Source organism: Gorilla gorilla, chromosome 16 (genome assembly GCF_029281585.2).
Source record: "Gorilla gorilla gorilla isolate KB3781 chromosome 16, NHGRI_mGorGor1-v2.1_pri, whole genome shotgun sequence".
Taxonomy (NCBI): Eukaryota; Metazoa; Chordata; class Mammalia; order Primates; family Hominidae; genus Gorilla; species Gorilla gorilla.
The window spans coordinates 88,297,444-88,303,443 of record NC_073240.2 but is presented as its reverse complement, the minus strand read 5'-3'; the positions used below and the strand labels follow the sequence as shown (position 1 = coordinate 88,303,443).

The 6,000-nt window shown below is 37.2% G+C and overlaps 1 long non-coding RNA gene across 1 annotated transcript in view; it reads right to left on the bottom strand.

The window, feature by feature from the left end:
- Nucleotides 1-531: 531 nt before the first annotated feature.
- The window catches only part of LOC129526937 (uncharacterized), a 42,183-nt gene continuing 36,714 nt past the window's right edge, over nucleotides 532-6,000 (bottom strand). The window contains exon 3 of the long non-coding RNA XR_008671751.2: nucleotides 532-762. This is a non-coding gene — a long non-coding RNA (uncharacterized lncRNA). The remainder of the gene's footprint in view (nucleotides 763-6,000) is intronic.

Sequence of the window (6,000 nt, the reverse complement as noted above, 5' to 3'; positions counted from 1 at the left end):
TACTATTAAATACCAGTATACCCAACATGATGTGATATTAATGTTCACTGATCACTTAGTCACTAGGATAAACACAAGTTATTATATTTTATTGTCATCTAATTATTACATAACCATTTGTGTGTACATCACAGATCCCTGGTTGCTATCATATTTTTTTCTTGTTTAGTGAGTTCTTACCCATGCCTTTCTGCTAACAGGTCAGCTGTCACATCCTGAAACTGACAATATAATTGTTTCTGGGAAACTTCTCAGAGACTACCTGGGCCACTGGCCAGACTACCCATGTGTGCCTTTAGGTCAGGTGTCTACTCGTGGTCTGTCAGCTGTTGCATGTTTGGGTGATGAAACAGAAAACATAATGACTATGGGGGGGAGTGGAATGCTACAGAAATACAAGACAATCACCTGAAGGCCTTGGGAGGCACATCCTAATATCTAGACCACCTGAGGGTTCATGGAAGGCTACCTAATATCTAATAAGCTGTAGCAGTAAGGCATTGCTCTTACCACTCCCATATTAACCTGGTCTGTAGAATTTAATTTCCTGATTTGCTGTCTGCTTTTCCTGATGAGATGGCGGCTCTTCTTGTAACTTCAAATCATCTGTTTGCTGCCTTGACAATTTTTCAGGTCCTTACCAATCCCAGTCCCTTCTTTTTGGGGTTTGGACTCCATCCAACTGGCTGCCGTTTGGGGCCTGAATTCACATTAAGAAATAGTGCCTGGATCCAAAATGCCACCATCATAGAGTATTATTCCCTAGAGATTAATAAGAAGAAATAAAATCAAGCCTTAAATAACAGTGCAGTTCAGAATGAGCCAAAGGTCATCTCCCACTGGACAGTACTCCACATTTATTAGCATTACCCCAACAACCATAATGATGATTGCTAATATTCTGAGAGCAACTCAGCATGTCCCATGCATCATATTAAACGTAATCTTATGAGATGGATTTTACTATTATGCATGGTCCATAAAGAGGAAATAAAAGGCAGAGCGGTTGAGAGAATTCTCCAAAACTACAGAGTGAGCAAGAAGGAGAGGCAGAATCCAAACCCAGGCAGGGAGTGTGCTCCCTTACCGACTGCACCCCAGTGCCTCTCACAGTGCTAACCCAAGTCTGGCCTTGGCAACCTTACTTTTCTTACTTTTGCAGCTCAGTGAAGACTGTCTGGAATGCATCGTGGCACAGGCTGTGTGTGTTGTCACATTGTCTAGTGACCATTTTGGAGCTATCTTCAGATCGTGCATCAGCGTAATTAGAGAAACAGTGATGAATTACTGAAAAAATTAGCAACTCTGGCTCCCCAGTGAGATCCATTACAATTTTCCTGTCCAATGCTGGCTAGTTTACATGATTTTAATTTCTCATATTCCTGAAAGAATTGCATCTTGGGAACATATCTCAAAAATTCCATATTCCTTGACTATATTGTTCTTGTTCTACCGTACTTTGAAATTTAATTCCTGATGGGAAAGAGCATAAATTTTTGTCACTGCTACCTAGAAACATAATATTGTTTCTTCATTATAACCATAAATCTTTCTCATCTTTCATTCTCCTTAAATTTAAGTGGAAATTATTTGATAGATTAGAAAAGTCCATAAATGGCATTCAGACATACTGCTTTTTTATAATTAATTTCTATTTAATTTTTTTAGCCTATGTTTTTAACAACGGCTCTTTGTCAAGGTCTTCATTAAGCTTTAACTGTTTCAATGTCTATTTTTTTCCTTATCAACAGGGAATTTAAAATTTTTCCTAGCCATGTCATTTTTAGCTGTGATCTATCCTTTACTACAGTAATAAACAGACAAACTAGCCTGTATTTCTAGTTTTCATTTATTGAAGCAGTTAGTAACTCAGCTTCTCAGAGGATCCAAATGTATCCCCAGGGGAATTCAGTTTGCCTTTTTGTTGTACATGTGACATTCGTAGAAACCCTGGTCTAATAACTTTATTATACAAATAAAAATAAAAAGATCAAAATGTTGATGGCCTTAACAGTGTGAGTTTAGAGCCAAGGATCCTCTAATTTCTTCTCCTGTGGTTACTAAAAAATAACAAGTAATAAGATGATTGTTGGTTTTGAACTTCAGACACCCTAATTAAGATGGTGGAAAAACTTCCCTTGAAACATCCAGTTCTACCCCCAAAGATAATAAAGAGATCACAGACAAAAGGAGCATCAAGACCTTTTTAAAATGTTTATTTCTTTCCTCATACTCCATTACCCAGAGAAAAACAATAAATAGCAACCACAATGAGAAACAGGGAGGTGGGAAGACAGGACAAATGATGTACAGTCATGCACCATGTAACAACGTGTGGGTGAATGATGGAGCACAGATATGATAGTGATACCATTGGATCATAATGAAACGTATCTAACAACTTGATATATGGCACTTGATATTGGCATTTCAGATCAAAGAGGATAAATAATTAATATTCAGTATAAATAAAAATGTATACATCATCTGCGTTTCTGTAACTGTACTCTATAATGTTTGGACAACAACAAAATTGCCTAATGACACATTTCTTAAAATGTATCCCCATCTTTAAGTGATGCATGACTATATATATTTTTAAAGTCTTAACTGTAAAAATAAGAGGCATAGTTGAAAATGTGGCAAATAAAAAGTCACTTTCTAGAACCCAAAGACAGGTAAGGAAATTTCTCATTGAATTTTCTAGTTGAAGGAATCAGCCTAAATTCCCTTTAATGAGAGACTGGCTAAAGAAAATGTGGTACATATACACCATGGAATACTATGCAGCTGTAAAAGGTAATGAGGTCATGTCCTTTGCAGGGACATGGATGGAGTTGGAAGCCATTATCCTCAGCAACCTGAAGAACAGAATACCAAACACCACATGTTCTCACTTACAAGTGAATGATGAGAACTTATAAGTGAAAGCTGAATGATGAGAACACATGGGCACATGGGGGGGATTAACACACACTGAGCATCTGTTGTGGGAAGGAGAGCATCAGGAAGAATAGCTAATGGATACTGGGCTCAATACCTGGGTGATGGGATGATCTGTGCAGTAAACCACCATGGCACACATTTACCTACGTAACAAACCTGCACATCCTGCACATGTACCTCTGAACTTAAAAGTTGAAGAAAAAAAGAAAAAGAAAAAGTCAGAAAAGAAATCCATTTTGAAGTGGGTGTGTTCAGGATTCTTAACCCCTCATTTGGTATAGTCTGATGGGCCAAAACCTGAACCATTAATCTCAGCTTACCAGATGAGAGCCCTATGCTTGCCTATAGGTCTGTGTGTTTTTTCCGTACTTCGGTACCAATGACTAGAGATGGTTTTACTTAGCATTACAGGTAGCCACTTAAGGCTAAACTATACTTGTCTTAACCCACTCCATCCTAACTAACCACTACCTTGGAAGTGGGGCCAATGAGATTCTTCAGCACTGACTGATAATCTTTTCTCTAGTTCCTCTGCTGGAGAGGTATAGCTTACTTCTTTCCATTTCCTCCTGTAGCATCAGGTATATTCCATACACTATTGTACCTTTCAATAGTATGCTAGGCTAATTACATCTGACTATTCCATAAGTCATGACAACAAAAAGGTCATTCTTCAATCTTTGCTGTTTCCTGTGTTCTCACTGTTTAGTCTGGATCAGCTGGTCAGCTTGAGTTAAAAGGGTTGGAGGAATTCAGAACAGTCATTTTCCATGGCCAGCCTTCCCAGGGACATTTAGCATACATTTCCATATGATGTTGTGGTAGTGATAAGTGACTAGGCTGGTGAAGGAAATCATCAAGAGGGCAGAAAATATCTACAGACCAAAGCAGTAGTTCCAGAGAAGCATCAATAGAGATCATCCTGAACTAGGTCGATGACGAATCACATATATGTACTTGAAGCACCATAGGATTCCATTCTAAGAGAGGGAAATAGGGCTCATGTGAATATTTGCTGAGAAGACGTGCCAGGCAAAATAGGACTTGATCCCAACTCATACTACAAGGCCAGTATTAGACTGATGCCAAAACCAGAGAAAGATGTCACAAGAAAACAACAGTAAATATCCCTTATGAATATGGACCCAAAACCCTCAACAAAATACCAGCAAAACGAATTCAGAAACAGATGAAAAGGATTATGCACTGTGACCAAGAAGGATTTATCCTAGGATTACAAGACTGGATTAATACCCAAAAATCAATACTATGTTTATAGCATGAAGAACAAAAACTACATCATCATCTCAATAGATGGTGAAAAATTATTTCACAAAATTCAGTACCCTTTCACGATATAAAAAAAGAGTCAACGAACTAGAAATAGAGGAAAACATTATACTTAATGGTGAGAAATTGGATGCTTTTCCCTTAAGCTTGAAAATGAGGCAGAGACATCTTATCTACCCACTCCTATTAAACATGGTACTGGAGGTTCTCACCAGGGTAATGAGACAAGCCAAATAATAATAATAATAATAATAATAATAATAATAATAATAATAATAATAGTAATAGGCATCCCGATTGAAAACAAGGAAGTAAAACTATCACTATTTGCAGATAAAAAATCTTGTACATAATTTTGTTAAGCCAAAGAAAGACTATTGGCAGTAATAAGTGACTTCGGCAGGGTTATAGGATAAGCTAACAATATTCAGTATTTTTATACCTTAGCCATCAAGAATCTGAAAATAAAACTAAGATGCAATTCTACTTACGTTTAAATTTCCCCTAAATTAAAATGCAAAATAAAATACTTAGGGATAAATTTAACCAAAGACATGTAATAATTAATTGTATACTGAAAACTACAAAGCAATTGTTACAATTTCAAGGAGACAGAAATAAATGAAAAGTTACTCCTTGCCATGGATCAGAAGATTTAATGTTGTTAAAATAGTGATAACACCTAAATTGATCTACAAATTCAATGCAGTGCCTAGCAAAATCCCAGCGGCCTTATTTTCTTCTAGAATTGACAAGATGATCATACAAGTTATATGGAAATGTAAGGGACTCAAAATACCCAAATCGATATTGAAAACAAAGAACATAATTGAAAGACTCCAATACTTGATTTCAAATATGCCCCCCACACATACACACAACTGTGTAATATTTCTATGCCACAAAAAGAATGGAATCATATCTTTTGCAGCAACATGGGTGGAACTGAGGCCATTATCTTAAGTGAAATAACTCAGTAACAGAAAGTCAAATTCTGCATGTTCTCATTTATAAGTGGGAGCCAAATAATGTGTATATGTGCATGGAGAGAGTGTAGTACTGGACATTGAAGACAGAAAAGTGGGAGAGTGGTAAGAGGGTGAGAGATGAGAAATTACTTAATGGGTACAATGTCCATTATTTGTGTGATGGTTATACTAAAAGCCTACACTTCAGAGCTAAGTAATATATCCATGTAACCAAACTGCACTTGTACCCCTTAAATTTATAAGATTTTTTTTAAAAATGTATTTCTAGTCTCACCAAGGATTTCTGCATTGCTAAATCCAGTGAGCAACACGAAGGAGAGTGTCTTTCCTGCTATTTCAGCAGCACTTAACCCCAGTTGATCCCTCTTCCTTCTTCTGTAAACTCTCCTGCCTCGATTTCTGTGACAGTCCAGAGTTTGCACTGCTCCTTTCCCTTCCTGTTTGCATGCTTAGCCTCCACTACTGAGGAATTAAGTGTTGATGTCCCTCAAGATTTGACCTTCGGTTTGCTTCTCTTCATGCTCTATCCTTTATAAAAGTTGGTAAAGATGTGGCTTGCCTATTGGTCCAAACACTAAATACATAATCATTTCATACCCACAGTAGCCATGTGAGGTAGAGGGTTCAGGCAAAACCTACATATGTCCAAGACCATTTGCTATGTTTATAATTCAGGCAGTCCAAAGGCTGGTAAAACCACTGTCTTAACTCTGGATGATTTCACCTACTTCCCTTACTTCACTTCATATCTGTAGGCTGATAACCCAATGTCTTA